General features: G+C 39.9%; 1 pseudogene; it reads left to right on the forward strand.

Moving 5' to 3' along the window:
- The first annotated feature begins 398 nt into the window (after nucleotides 1-398).
- On the forward strand, nucleotides 399-4,111 carry LOC149173183 (pentatricopeptide repeat-containing protein At4g14050, mitochondrial pseudogene; annotated as a pseudogene).
- The last annotated feature ends 12,580 nt before the right edge of the window (nucleotides 4,112-16,691 follow it).

Below are 16,691 nucleotides of genomic sequence, written 5' to 3' on the forward strand. Positions count from 1 at the left end.
GTCACACAAATGGAATTTTAAGATGGAGTCTGACAACTGTCATTTTCCAAAAAAGCTACAAAAGTGTACTAAGGTATACATGGTGGATAGGGATTAACTTCCTCTTCTTCATCGAATTATTAAGCATCAATAGAATATAATCTTTTCCTTTTAAGTAAAATATAAATCCAATATTAAGATATGAATAATATCTTAAAACCCATGTTAATTTATGAAAAAAATAAAACACCATTTTCGGAAGGAGATTAATGAAAGTCGAAATGTAAAAATAATAGTAGAAAAATAAATTGTAAATAAGGGAAGGTTGACCTTCACATTAAAACTAAAATAAAAAGCATAAAAAATGTAAAAGCTGTATGACATTTTCATTTAACGGATTTGAAATTCCAAGACTGATACCAATATTTCCAAATCTATTGAACCATAAATACGGGAGCCCACTGTAGATCGAAACAGGTACATTTTCCAGTATACACTGCACGGCGTATTAATGGCTCGATACCCTGCTAAATACGCCTCGCCATGCGTGTTGGCCAATAGCGAGGAGCGATGGTGCTTTCCTTTGAAGTGGATGACCTTGGCTCACGTCATGCATTAACCCGGTAGAAAAGCCGATAGCTCCGCCGCAATCTGTATAATATGAATGAAAGATCTCCATTGAGGCGATGGAGGAAGTTCGATCTCAGAAATAATGTCTTCTGCATTTACAATGCTATACGATGAAGCGTTTTCTTTTAATCCAATACAGTATAAAATGCCATTCGCATTATATTCCTGCCCACCTCTTCGATCACACGAAAAATTATCTTGCCATCCACAACTACGTTTCATCCTGTAATCGAAATTTCGAGTACATCGAGAAGAAGGATTCTGAACATGAAGATAATTTGGGAGAGAAACCGAACATTAGGCATCCAAAAATAAATAGCCACTTCATGTGTGTTGACTCCAAAGCTTATTCATCACTATTGCAGGGATGCGCCAAGACAGGGGCATTACCAGAAGGAAAAACTATCCACGCCCGCATTGTAAAAATTGGATTGAAGCAAGAACTTTTCCTACAAAACCACCTTATTAACATGTATGGTAAATGCGGTAGTTTGGAGAATGCACGCCAAGTGTTTGACAAAATGGCTAAACGAAATGTGGTTTCTTTTACTGCCTTGATTTCGGGATATACCCAAGATGGGCGAGGTGCAGACGCTTTGAATCTTTTTTTCCAAATGCAAAGTGAAGCTATTAGGGGAAACTGCGTCACTTTTGTGAGTGTCCTCAAGGCGTGTGGGATTGTCGGTGATTTACAGGTTGGAAGACAGGTGCATAGACATTTCTTTGAAGCAGGTTTTGAATCCAATATAATTGTAGGCAGTTCTCTTGTAGATATGTATGCTAAATGTGGTGGAATTGAGGACGCACGCAAGGTGTTTGATAAAATGCCTGAACATAATACTGTGTCTTTGACTGCAATGGTTGCAGGATATGCGCAATGGGGTAATTTGGATGAAGCACTTGAACTATTTGATCAAATGTCTGTAAGAGACACAGTTTCGTGGAATGCAATGATTGTTGGATTAACTAAGAACGAGCATAGCGACAAGGCCACGAAAGTATTTTTTAGAATGCAGAGTTCTGGGATGAAGGCAGATAGAATTACTTTTGCTAGTGTTCTCAGAGCTTGTGCCAATCTTGCGGTTTTACAGCATGGTAAGCAGATCCATTCACACATTGTCAAGACTGGATTTGAGATGGATTTGATAGTTGGGAGTGCTCTGGTCGATATGTATGCTAAATGTGGGAGTATAGAAAATGCTATGGAAGTGTTTGACAAAATGTCCGAAAGGAATGTTGTTTCATGGACTGCAATGATTGCAGCATGCGCTCAGCATGGCCGAGGAAAGGATGCCCTTCAATTGTTTGAAAAAATGCAAGAGGCAGACGTGAAAGCTAATGAAATCACTTATGTTAGTTTGCTTTCTGCTTGCAGCCATGCCGGACTAGTAGATGAAGGTCGTCATTTTTTCAATTCAATGGGAGAAGTGCATGGGATCACTCCAAAAGTAGAGCACTATAGCTGCATGGTTGATCTTCTTGGCCGCGCTGGATTCCTGGACGAGGCAGAGGAATTCATACGCGGAATGCCAGTCGAACCAAATCTTGCTGTATGGGGGGCCTTGTTAGGTGCCTGTAGAATCCACGGAAACATACAGCTAGCAGGACGTGTAGCAGAACAGATTCTGCAGTTGAAAGTGCAAGACAACGCCACTTATGTACTGTTGTCAAACACTTATGCTGCCTTAGGTAGGTGGGATGGTGTAGCTAAGGTGAGGAAATTAATGAAAAACAACGGACTAAAAAAACAGCCCGGATGCAGCTGGATTGAGGTCAAGAGTGGTCTGCATGTATTTATTTCAGGAGACAAATCTCACCCACACAAAGAGGAGATTTACGCCATGCTGGATAAGCTGGCTAAGGAAATTAAACAAGCAGGATATGTACCCGGCACAAATGCTGTGCTGCTTGATGTAGAGGAAGAGCAAAGAGAACTTCTCCTTTGGTGTCACAGTGAAAAGCTGGCAATTGCTTTTGGGATTATTTCAACACCTCCTCGGACAACCATCCGAGTTATGAAAAACCTTCGTGTATGTGTTGATTGCCACACTGCCATCAAGTTTATCTCTAACACAGTTCAGCGAGAAATCGTTGTGAGAGATGCCAGCCGTTTTCATCATTTCAAGGATGGGCAGTGTTCTTGTGGAAATTATTGGTGAGGGCTAAGTGGGGTACGCAACGTATATACGTTTTCTGATGAGGTGTTTCCCAGACTATGGCCTATGTATGAGTCTATGCCAATTTTAAAAGGCAAGATGCAAAGTTTAATGGGGTGATAAAGGAAAAACCCCTTCAACAGTGTTGCATAATAACCAAATTATACTAAAATGAATCTGTAGTAAGAGGACATCTTCTGAAGAGGGAAGTTGAGAAACAAAAATCTAGATTAGTAGGTGTTCAAATAACAAAACAACAGACAAACGAAGGGGTAAACCCTAGACAAATGAAGAAGAAACCTAGCCCATAAAAGAGGACAAGAATACCAAACAAGCACACCTGTAGCAGAGAAGGTTGATTGGATCACAAGCAGAGGCCAAGAAAAGAATTAGACCCTCATCTGCTTTGAAATCACAGGAGAAGCCTATATCCAGATCATCTACCATGAAAACACCAATGCTGAGCTTGATGCATTTATCTGGAGGAAACTATCGGTGCGGGCTAATTGGGGCACACAACGGATATAAATCTTCTGATGAAGTGTTTCCAGACCATGACCTATGTATGAGCCTATGACGTTTGTGAAAAATAGGATGCAAAAGGTGTAATCAAGGAAAAACACTTTCAACAGTCTTGCATGAAGATCGAATTATACTATAAAGAATCTAGAGCAGTAAAAGGACATCTTCTGAAAAGGAAAGACGAGAAACAAGAATCTAGATTAGTAGAAGGACAAATAATAAAAAATAAACAAACAAAGGGTGAATCCTAGATGATGAAGAAGAAACCTAGTCCATAAAAGAAGACAAGAAGACCAAACAAGCACTGCTGTAGCAGACAATGTTTGTTGGATCACAAGCCGAGGCCAAGGAAAGAATTAGATCCTCATCTGCATTGAAATTGGAGGAGAAGCCAAGAACCCCATCAACCTCCATGAAAGTACCAATGCTGCGCTTGATGTATTCTTCTGGAGGATGGCCAGGCTGAACATTATCGATTGAATGGCAAATACATCAACATGAGGACTAACTAATGAAGATTCAAGGACTATGTATAAAATTTAAGTTTCTTAACTGTTTGAAATTCTTTCCTCTGATCGTGCTTATGTGTGCCTTCTCCTTCCTATGTTTTATTGTATATACCTGTGGGTTCATCGGTTAACAGGTATTGCAGTTTCAGAGATTAGAGTTGTTGAAAAATATTTTACAATCTTGGAGCTATTTTCAGAGATCATCAATATGCAGTCTACCTTGCTCGACTGCAATCTAGCGTTTTCTTTGTACGCTTCATTCTATTTATTTTTGTGATTTTTGCCATGACAGAGGGTTCTTAAGATTGGTACAAGATAATACAATGATCTATATTATATATCCTAATACTAAGTGAGGATACACATTGCAGGACACTTTTTTCGATAATAATTTGCAATCACGAGGAAATGGAAGTCTCAAGCTTCTACAGATATAAAATAATTTATCGTCTAGATTATCAACCATGATTTAAGGTATAAAGTCTGTTTGCACCTTTCAAAAGTGGAACTGTCATATTTCTGTTATGTCAGATACCGATAAATGGTATGGTGAACTTTCAAAACATGGTACAGTGAAATCCCATTGTTTTACAAAGGTATTCAACCATGTGAGGAGGTATGATAATATAGCTTTTCAGTACCCTAGTTTATTCTTTTTTAATTTGATGATTCATTGGTACATAGAATCTTTCAACCCTTCAATATACTGTAGGCGGGTTGGAAGAGGTGGGGAATATGGAAAAAGAGCCAAAATGTATTGTTGCTATAGCGGGCATAAACCACGCTTGACTAGAGTTTTCAGATTTAGTAATGTCATATATGTGTGACTTTAGCTTTGGAATGGAGGAATATGATTGATGTAGTAAAGTCGTTTGTGGTTTTCGAATGTCCATTTGAAAATAGCTATGCTAATTACTTAGACATATTGCCATTTGTAAGATGTCCTTCAAAACCTGGAACCAATCACTTTGTATGGAGTTAGAAAGTTGTGGAGACTATAATTTTAGTTTCCTGCCTTTGCATCTTGAATATAATAGCATTTTTCAGAAAACTCAAAAACAATGCCAAGGACAAAAATTTAGAAAAGTGGTTTGTTTCCAGAAATATAGCGAGAGATTTCGAGGAATATTTCAACGTCACTAAGCTTCTCCCACATAAACTAGGGTACCTAATTCTGGGATGTTTGACCAAATAGGGTATTTCACATAGGACAAACACCTAAAGTAACCACTCGTACAAATACATTAAAGTTTATAACCCCATTGTTTTTATGTGGTTAAAGCCCTCAAAGAGGGGAATATTTTACAATCCCAATGAACATGACCACTCGAGGCAATTTATTAATGCAAAAGAAAAATATGTATATAAGATTGATTGATTAATTGATTTTAATGACATGCATGAGGCTGAATAGCCTAACGGACCAAGAGAATAACAATTGTAGCCCTTAGTCATACTCATTTTGATGTTGGATCTTCTACTATGGATCCTAACTAGAAGGCTAGCAATCTGGTTGTCCTATTCTCGTCAAATAGGTGGTGCACATTGTTGACCTTTAAACTGTTTTCATATCGAATTTGGATATACTCATAGGCCACACATTCCATGACAAAATATCGTTCCGTCTCCACCACACCTTTATTGCAGAATATGCAAGTTCTCTCTTCCCAAACTTCCTTTGGTACCCTCCACTTACCGGTCTCAGATCTAAGGTGATGTGATCCTATCCTCAACGGTGCAATTAACAACCTTTCTTTTCCTTTAATAGCTGCCCCTAAATATGTTTTCTCACATGGCGGTCCTAAATTCTTCAAATACAATTTTTTTTATTACTTCCTTGGTGTTAGGACATTCATGCAACTTGATACTCTGTTAACCACTTCTTGTTTTGCTTCATCCATGTTTTCTTCCTATGGTCTAACTCCTCATTCGTAGCTATCTTGGGTCAGCGTAGGTTATCCATGTTTTCAGCATTCTTTAAATAGCTTATTACTCTGATTATCATTGTCGTATCTAATGGAAAAGTACCTACTTCATCTAAAATAATTTCATATGGCTATGGATTTTACTTTATGATTGCTAGTAATTAGTTGCCTCTAGATTCTTTTTGGTTTTCTTCAACTGCAAGTTGACATGTTGCTTCCCCATACTTCACAACCGTAGAAAACAATCGACGTAACTAGCAAACCAAAAGTTTCTTCTTTGGCTTCCCAGTCCCAAAGTTTAGCTTTTCTGCACCTGTTTTGGAGTAAGTATGCGGCTTTCCATCTTCCCTATATCCTTTTTTCCCTACAAGTTTCTCAACTAAGCTTATATTGGAAGTCAACCCCGAGATATTTGTATTTTGTCACTATCTCTAATGGGTTGCCTTCGAAAAGAAAGGTGATTGGTTCATCTTTTCTATTTAAATATAAGACCAGCTTAAATCCATTTTACCTCCAAATCTATTAAGTTCCAAGAGGGATCAAATCTCTCGTGGTGCAAACTTTTTTTTTTAGTGCAAAACTTGAGGAAATGTTTGCACCTCAAGAGATTTAATCTCTCTCGGTGCTTAATAGATTCAGAGTTAAGATGGATCTAGGTTGGTTTGATATATATAAGCTTGGTAGTTAAGACGGTCTATTTGAAGCTTCGTTGTTAGATCGTAAACCTAATAAGATTCTCTGTCATACTGTAAAACCTATTGAGAATATATAACTCTATCTTGGCAGGAGTTGAAGATATTAACTATCCTTGGTTTAATTTTATTTTTAATGTTATCATTCGATCTCCTAAATAAAACTCAATAACAATTGTATCTAAACTAAGTTGTTATGAACATCTGAGAGACATATTCCAGTGAATTTTCATGCGGAGGTTAAAACCAACGGTTGACACAGTCTAAACTGAGCAACTCTAATAAATTTTAATGAAGAAAAAAAAATATAAACAAAATGTAAGACTACATACACTAGATTTTCTTTTTTTCATGCTCACATTTATTTTCAAACTCAGAGTAAAATTTCAAACATATAAAATAAAATGAATAACATACAAAACAATCTAAAAAATCTAATATTTCAAGGCTCAAGTCTATGTGTAGTGTGTCTTTATTGAGTGGTTTTCCTTGCCAAATCGGATATGAAAATTGTTCGGGTTTATGGTATTTGTTGTAGAAATTAAGATTTATTTTGATCTAGCTAAAAACTTTTATTACAATGAATGTCTCACATTAGTCAATAATACTTTAAATAGACTACATTAGAGAAGAATGCCACGGGAAAAACCATGGGTTGTGAAAACCCGGAGTCCAAAAACTTCCATCTGTAAATTTACTAATTTATCTCAATTTTATTGAATTATTAAGTATTAATTTTACTTTTGTTTTCTAATATATATATATATATATATATATATAATGTAATTTGACCATAAGAGAAGAATACTGGTGGGCCCCAGTATTGTAGCAATAATGCTACAACTCCTGGAACTCCCTTCTTTAATTTTATCAACCCGATAGTTCGTAACAAACTTGGAAGCGACGGTGTTGTATGCACAAGTACTAACTCTTGCCGCAGCTGTCACTTGGTCAGCTGGCACAAGTCCGCTAGGGGCTTAAGCCAACCTCTATGAGCTCTTAGAAGAAGCTTTTTAATTGATGGATGAAAGCTAACTCAAAGGAAGCTAATCTACTTGCGGAAAAAAACTGAAAGCCAAAAAGAAACGCAAACCCTAGCAAACCCTAATTCTACCAGCTAGTCCTACTGACGCAAAGGAGAGCATGCAAACTACTGAAAGAGATGCCATTACTTCTTTGAAGGTAAAATACATGTGTCTAGACTACCTCTATCTGAAGAAAACATCTTTTTGTATTTTTGTTCAAGTTGTTGGAATTATCATGCATGTGCTTCTAACTGGCTTTTTACTGTGCAGAGGTGGATCGAGGAGGAGAAATGCTTGGGAAACGTTGGGAAGGTTCAGAGAGGGTCTAAGGGGTCCCTAACACCCTTGCAGAGAGTTTCACAAAGTTTGGCTGCCAAGAAACCGCGTTTATGAGCTTCTACAGGAAGTCTGCAGGGGTTCTACAGGATGTTCTGTAATTTTTCTACAGGATGTTCAGAAATGGGGTTTTGAAGCATGGATGGAGGGAAAAAGGTGGAGGAATGAGTATGGAGGTGAAATAGGGGTGTAGGGGAGTTCAAGACTTGGAAGATGGAGTTGAGGAGTGGCGTGGATGGTGAGATTTGTTTAAGGAGGGATGAAACGATGTTGCACAAGAAGATGAGAATCATGGGAAAGTAAGTGAATGAGGCAAATGTAAGGTAAGGGTTCTGAGTGAAGGGTGAAGTAGGTAGGCTAGATGGAGTATGGACAGGTAAGGAAGGATAACAGGTACTCTGCAAGCGGTTTTTCAAACTGACCAAACAAACACTTATAAAACCTATGACCTAGTTACTTTACTCTAATCTGACCTAACAACAAAAGGAAATGAACAGAAGTTTATTCAAAATGAAATACGTGAAATGACTATGCAACTAAGCAATCATAAACTGAAGCATGCAATCAAAACTGATATCAAGTTCGACAACTAAGAATCCAACACTATTAATTGCATGGTGAAGCAAAGAATGTGTTTTTGTGGGCAACAAGGTTACATTGGTCCCAGCTCATGATTCCACTGAAGGGGAGGTGAGATCCAAAGTACTTGGTAGCCTTTTTCTGAATATATTCCCTGTGATTAACCTATCAAGTAAATCTGAACATGAAGAACCTTTTTAATCATCAAAAGCAACCTAAATAACAACACAATATTTAAATCTAAATAGCAGATTTTATTCTAAGAATGCAACAAAGACACATGAAAGTAAACAAAGGAGGTACTGGGCGCTTGAGATGGGCCCAACCCCAAGAGCTACAGCCTCCTAAGAGAGATTTAGAGCTGGTGCAAAGCTGGATTCATCTTTATTGATCAAAAGAAATGTTACATTCCAAAAACTGTCCACAAGGAGAACTTGAAAATGTGCTGAAAGCAAAGCTAATCTACTGCCTAAAAATTGAACTACAAAATGACTACAAAATGAATACAAAAGGACTAACTACTGGCTAACAAAAATGACTAACCACTAGCTAACCAAAATGAGGCCCTAAGCCTTCTTATTTATACAAATTGAGGACCCCAACAGTCCTCTTAAACTTTAGGGACTCGGCTACCCAAAACTTGTAGTTAACAGCAGTCCTACTTGACTTGCTTGGCTGCCCTTGCGTTAATTGATTTGGTGGCCCTTGAACTCCGAGCTGATGGTGGAGAATTCGAGGTAAGGGCCCATAAATGAAGGGGACACCTTCCTACAAATCCTCTCTCTTGTTCTCCCACGAATTTGGCTGCCAAGTGCTCATTAAAACCTTCAATTTTGTCCCCAAATTGACCAAAAAGGCTACACAAAGCACACATTAGACTTGTTGGCATAATGACTAACCCAATTCACTCTATTAACATAAATATAATAAAAAACATGCAATAAACTAATGAGAATGGTGGATTAAGCCGAATTGGGAGGTTGAATGAGCCCAAATAATTATCCATTTTTGGGGCTCATCATCATCTCCCTACTGAAAGTGTTGCTCATCCTCTGAGCAACCAATCTATCTCTTCATCTTTGATGGCCTTGGTGGCCTCCCTGTCATGCCAAGCTTCTGAAGTGATGTCCTCTTCTCTGTCATGAAACCATGCTTCTCTCTTTGCTTCTTCCCACTACCTGTGCTTCTTTTCCTAGAGAATTCTCAACTTCCTGTAGAACAGTTTCAACATCCTGTAGAACTGTCTTTGAGTCCATTATCTAGATTCTCTCTCTTCCAATGAAGGTTTTTGGCTTCCTCATTCATAGGTGATGGACATCCTTGAAGGAGGCCCCTCCTTTTGTTTAGCTTGTGTGTCCTCAATGACAATTTGCTTCCTTGACTGTGGTTGGGGGTCTGCCAATTCTTATCTGCATGCCCTTTCTTGCCTTAAAATATAGTGGAAGCTCCCTCTTTCACTTCTCCTTCGGCTTGGGAGAGGTACTTAGGGCGGCTAGCACAGCTGCTGCCTCCCTAGCTAGGATTTCGGCCGAGTTCTCCTTCTGCTTCCCTTTTTCAGGACTTCCTATAGAAAGTCCTGTAGCTGATTTCTGGCTTCCTGTAGAAATTGTTTCAACTGTTTTGGTCTGCTTGGCTGGGGGTTCCTTCTCCTTGACCTGTGTTGTGGTTGCCTTGGGTGTGTCCCTACTTGTTTGTACTTTTTCAGTCTTCTTTGCCCGGGTTTGCAACCGCTTCTCCTTTGGCATTTGTGTCTTTATTTCACCCGCTTGCCTCAACAGCGTGTCCTTTTCTTGCTTTTCCTGTGGCTTCTCCTGTGATTTTTCCTGTGATGGTCTGCCCTGAGTTTTCTTACCCTTAGCTTTCTTCCCCTTTGTTTTCCTCTCTACCTCGATGTGCTCCTTGTCCTTGCTGTTGGATGAGGTGAATTCTTCGGCCAGAGTCTGGATGTCATCACCCTTGGACATATTGTGGAAAACCTCCCAAGAAATAGGGACAATATAAGTATGGAGGGCATCTTCTACAAGGAGCTTGATAAGCCCATGATGGGCCAGCTGGTCTGGTGTTCCCTCCTTCAGTTTCGTGCTACACTCAACCAATGACTATAGGAGGAAGTATGGAATGCTCAATTTTTGTTTTTAGGGAAAATCCATCGTGTGCCTGAGCTCTGTTAACAAGCGGAAGTGATAACCATACACAATGCTAAATTGCCCCTCATAGGTAATATACTTCATAATTTGAAGGCTGACTTCGCTCAAAATGGTTGTAGGCTAGCTCTCCAGATCCCATTTTTATCCTCTGAATACTGCTCTTCTGGTAGCAAGAATTCCTTTTTGGCTTCTGCAGGGACCTAAGGAACTCCTCTGTGATTTCATCATCGTGACCTTGAATTTTATCACAAAAGGTCATCCACTTTGCACATGTAAATAGGCCTACCACCTCAGGAGTTTCTCTCAACTCCTTGGAGTCCGAGGGTTCCTTTCTGATAAACCCTTCAGGCATGGTGAAAATACCCTATTTTTGGCTTGATCTCTGGTTAAGGTGGAAATTCGTATGTGGTTTTTCTCCTTGGTTCTTAGGACAGGGTTTCATCACTGTGTATCTCTCCTCTCACCAATTCTCGGGTTATAATACTGCTGTTGCCCGAAAACTCGACTGATCAACAAGAATTAAGCTCTCACAGACAGAGTGCATAGCTAATTTTTACACCAACCATGTAACAATTGCAAAACAGAGATTGGATATGTGCACAGGTGAGCATTACAGCGGTTTGCCATTTAAAATGGGGAGAGTTTTCTTGGCAGGAACCATGGAGGTGAATATGATGCAGCACCATTCAAAAGAAATTCTGTGTATTATATCGGCAAACCATCGTTCTTGACCCACAGGCAGACTGGTTCCAATTTTCCCCACTTCAAACAAGCTAATTCACCACCTTTTAAAATTTCATGCATGGGAATGGTATTTTCGAGCCTACCTTTCTTCAAGCTTCAAACTGGATGAAGAAAAACTTGGGCTTCTCTGCTCTGGAAGACTCTGCTGTACTTTCCTGTAAAACGTCTTCCTGTAGAATGTTGGCCGGATTTTGTAGAATGTCTCTGCGCCTCTGCACGATCTTGGTATGCGGGAGAATTTTGAACAGGCCAAAAAAGAAAATCAGCGAAGGATGATAGGTTAACCGATTGTGGGAGCAGAGAATGCATCCTTCAGCTAAGAATGTTGCAAGTGCAAATTAATCAGCAGGTGGTGAGAGTCAGCCGAGCATTTTTAATTATGGCGTGATTTGTGGTGAGGTGGCAAAGACGTGCGTTGGCCCATGCAAACTGTTGGTCCCCTGCAGTGCTTAACTATTTGTTCTCTACCTGTAATCTCGTCCATCAATCACGCTGAAGTTTAACTATCCATCACTACCTGTTTTCTGATTCCCTCATGAGATGGCTGAGCGCACGTGTCTCATTCACCCACCGAGTGCTATTGAACTGGATGACAGTGGTCAGTTAGCTGGCTACCGATTTTTTAATCCCGACCATCTCATTGCTCATGCAGTTTCTAAATTATATTCATGCAATTAGAGGAATGAGTTTAGTCACGTACTTGCAAGTTGTGCGTGGTTGCTGTGAAGTGCTGAGATCTTTCATTTGCTGCATGCATTTGTTTATGTGGTTGCATGGTGGCTTGGCTGATGATTTTTGGTTGTTTTCCTTGTGCAGGTGTCCTCTCGCTGGATGCATGCTGCAGGAGTTCATTTCCACGCTCAGATCTGCACCTTCAAGCTGCTGCTGCTGAATTTTCACAGGACTGGAATTTGTTTTCGCCATTGCTCCCAAACGGTAAACCAGATCGATCTGAAAATTTCCGAACATGTTCCTATCATCATGATGCACCTCCCATAGCAAAATCGTGATCAATGGATGCACAGATTTTAAGAAAAATGGAAAATGACTAAAGATTTCAGAGATCAATTTCTCGGAAACCGTGCATCGGAATTCGCTGAAACTGCTTGGGTAGGCCACTATCACCCATGTGCATCTCCCCATGAAACAGGTTTTGAAACAGATGCACGGATATGGAGAAAATGAAAAAATCGCTGATGGTGATGGAGACGGATTTCTTGGAAATCGTACATCGGAATGGTCTGAAACTGCTCGGGCATGTTGCCATCATCCCTATACAATTCCCTGTAAAATGGCTTTTCAAATGGATGCATGGTTTTCAAGTTATGGAAGAAACAAATTCTGTTCTATGTATTTTTGCTTCAAGGCATTTTGTAGTTTTGTTGCATGGTATGAAAAATTGAGCTTGGGTTGTGATGCAGGCATGGAGATGATGGAGGAGGAGTTTGAAGATTGCAGGAGGACTTCTGAACCCTTGAGGAAGCTACCATGTTCGCCAAACCACCTTTTTGAAATCCATTTCTAGCTTCCTACAATTTCTACAGGAACTTCCTGTAGAAGCACAATGTAGAAGCACAATGAGGTGGACAAATGATGGAGAAAGGAAAGGGATGGACACAGAGGTGCTTGCAGGCCTAACCAACAGATTCCAAGATTTAGATTCCCTTCCAAAATCGAATCTGGCTCGCTTGAAGGTTCTACAGGATGTTTCCTATAGAAATACAGAACTTCCTGTAGAAGGCACAAAAATTCCTTTGTCTTTGTTTTGAGTGATCCTCCTGACCTGCAATGTCATTGCTGCAACCTGAGATTATTCAATGGAAATTAGATTTATTTTTCTTTTCTTCTTTTTTTTGAAAAACAACTAGGGCACCTCATGGAGGTTTTCACCCTAATTACCTGCCCTGGGCGTCTCCAAGGGAGGTTTTCACCCAGAGATCTTATTCTCTTTTCTCTTTTTTCCCAACCCATTGACCGCCTCATGGAGGTTTTCAATCAATGAGCCAATGTAAGGCGCCTCCGAGGAGGTTTTCACCTTAGATTTTTATTTTTCTCTTATTTTCATTATTTTCTTTTTTTTTTTTATCCTACTCTACTTGAAAAACAAAATCATTTTCAAGTGTAAGAATACTTCCAATGGAGCCATGTGCACATCGAGATTAGAGACAAGATGATGTGAAGGCTTGAAATGCATGCTTTGACAGGTATCCAGATTTCAGAGACCAAATGATTTGACTTTGAAGGGATCAAACATAGCTGAAGAAGATAGTACCGCTGCAACTTAGTGACCGTCTGAAACCATATCTCAATATAGCTCTGATATCCTTGGTCCTTTTGCTGGTCTAGATCATTCTTCATGTCACTTTCTATCATGACCTTCTCATCTTCCTCTTTTTGCTGATCTTTCTCTTGAGTACATGGAGGATTTGATGGTAACCATGAGGGAACTCTCTCGATCTCTAATTCTTATCTCTTCTCTTCATCAAGTGTAGCCCATGGTTCTTTGATTTCCTCTTCTAAATCTTCTTTTCCCTGATGTGGTCCTTCAATGCTTTCAATATAGTCTCTTTTTTGCAATACTCTTCTTGAGCTATGGTGAAGATCATTAAGCTCAAGAGGAGTCATTTGGACATGTTGTGTCTCAGCATTGCAATTTTGTTTAGCTACTCCAATGGGCAAGTTTGGAAATGGTGGTATGGGTAGCTGAGTGGGGGTGTATATTTGAGATGGATGTGGATGGGGTTGTGGTTGGGCAGACATTTGGGGCTGCCTTGGTGGAGGAGGAGGCGATGGTTGTGGATGAGTAGGTGGTGAAGGAAAATAAGCGGGAGGAGTGTTGTATTGGGGCCTCCACCCCTGATGAGGTGCATTCTACTGAGGCTGTGGCTGAGCATAAGAGTGAAATGAATGAGCAGCTGGTTGGGCATAATATGGATCTGTGAAGGAACAAGGAGGAGGTGTGAACCAGGAAAGATGAGCAGGGGGACCCCAAGAATGCATAAAAGTGGCTTTATAGGGGTCATAATAGGTCTCGGATGCCCCTTGCAGTTCCTGCTGGTAAGATCTAGTTCCATGTGGCCTCCTTTGGTTCATATAATAGAGTGGTTCAGTGGTTCCTTTAGCCCTCTGATAGGCAGCTTTGATTCCGGGCAAGAAAGGGCACTGATCTGTAGGATGGTATTCTTCACAGGCAAAACACACTTCTATGGAGTACAATGGACATTCGTTCCTAGGATGCTTTCTAGTGCACCTAGGACAAAAAATGGCCAAAGCCCTCCTGGCTTCTTCTTGCTTCTTTTGGATCCGCAAGGTGTCCAGTTGCATGGCAAGAAATTGCCTTACCTCGCTCTTGAAATCTTCCATCTGATTTTCAAATTCATTTTTGGACAAGGTACTGCTCCCAACAATTCTGCTTGTAGCCATTTGCTCCAGAGGAATGTTTCCTTCTTCTTCTCCTCTAGAGATTCTTTAAATATGCCTTGATGTCCACCTAGGGCTTCTTCTTAATCACAGCCACCGAAGAAGAGAGAAGGTTGGCTGTGTGAAGCAATGGGGGGTGTTGTGCAAATATTTTTCTAAATTATCTCTACTCCTACAAGGCATGAAAGGAAATCTTTTTGGTTGTTTTTTCTTTTTTCTGCTTGTACCTGCAAAAACTAAAATAGATTGAACTGCAACTAACTATCTTGCTGAAATGAAAATGCGGAATTGAAATGACAGCAGGAAATGACTAATCTATTTTGCTCAAATGAAATTGCAGGAATGAAATGCTAGTCTACACTTGCAGAATTGAAATGCTAATATATGAAAGCGGGAAATGTATACTCTACTTTTGCGGAAATGAAATGAAATAAACTACTTAGCAGAATGTTGTAGTGGAAAATAGAAGAAAAGCAGCAATCACCAATACTCTGATGCTTCCCCGGCAACGGCGCCAAAAATATGGTGGGCCCCAGTATTATAGCAATAATGCTACAACTCCTGGAACTCCCTTCTTTAATTTTATCAACCCGGTAGTTCGTAACAAACTTGGAAGCGACGGTGCTGTATGCACAAGTACTAGCTCTTGCCGCAGCTGTCACTTGGTCAGCTGGCACAAGTCCGCTAGAGGCTTAAGCCAACCTCTATGAGCTCTTAGAAGAAGCTTTTTAATTGATGGATGAAAGCTAACTCAAAGGAAACTAATCTACTTGCAGAAAGAAACTGAAAGCCAAAAAGAAACGCAAACCCTAGCAAACCCTAATTCTACCAGCTAGTCCTACTGACGCAAAGGAGAGCATGCAAACTACTGAAAGAGATGCCATTACTTCTATGAAGGTAAAATACATGTGTCTAGACTACCTCTATCTGAAGAAAACATCTTTTTGTATTTTTGTTCAAGTTGTTGGAATTATCATGCATGTGCTTCTAACTGGATTTTTACTGTGCAAAAGTGGATCAAGGAGGAGAAATGCTTGGGAAACGTTGGGAAGGTTCAAAGAGGGTCTAAGGGGCCCCTAACACCCTTGCAGAGAGTTTCACAAAGTTTAGCTGCCAAGAAACCGCGTTTATGAGCTTCTACAGGAAGTCTGCAGGGGTTCTACAAGATGTTCTAGGATTTCTACAGGATGTTCTGTAATTTTTCTACAGGATGTTCAGAAATGGGGTTTTGAAACATGGATGGAGGGAAAAAGGTGGAGGAATGAGTATGGAGGTGAAATGGGGGTGTAGGGGAGTTCAAGACTTGGAAGATGGAGTTGAGGAGTGGCGTGGATGGTGAGATTTGTTCAAGGAGGGATGAAACGATGTTGCACAAGAAGATGAGAATCATGGGAAAGTAAGCGAATGAGGCAAATGTAAGGTAAGGGTTCTGAGTGAAGGGTGAAGCAGGTAGGTTGGATGGAGTATGGGCAGGTAAGGAAGGATAACAGGTACTCTACAAGCGGTTTTTCAAACTGACCAAACAAACACTTATAAAACCTATGACCTAGTTACTTTACTCTAATATGACCTAACAACAAAATGAAATGAACAGAAGTTTATTCGAAATGAAATACGTGAAATGACTATGCAACTAAGCAATCATAAACTGAAGCATGCAATCAAAACTGATATCAAGTTCGACAACTAAGAATCCAACACTATTAATTGCATGGTGAAGCAAAGAATGTGTTTTTGTGGGCAGCAAGGTTACATTGGTCCCAGCTCATGATTCCACTGAAGGGGAGGTGAGATCCAAAGTACTTGGTAGCCTTTTTCTGAATATATTCCCTGTGATTAACCTATCAAGTAAATCTGAACATGAAGAACCTTTTTAATCATCAAAAGCAACCTAAATAACAACACAATATTTAAATCTAAATAGCAGATTTTATTCTAAGAATGCAGCAAAGACACATGAAAGTAAACAAAGGAGGTACTGGGCGCTTGAGATGGGCCCAACCCCCAGAGCTACAGCCTCCTAAGAG

The sequence above is a fragment of the Pinus tabuliformis genome, chromosome 4_2 (assembly GCF_031772625.1).
Source record: "Pinus tabuliformis cultivar Carrire ecotype Pingquan chromosome 4_2, CPIR1, whole genome shotgun sequence".
Taxonomy (NCBI): domain Eukaryota; kingdom Viridiplantae; phylum Streptophyta; class Pinopsida; order Pinales; family Pinaceae; genus Pinus; species Pinus tabuliformis.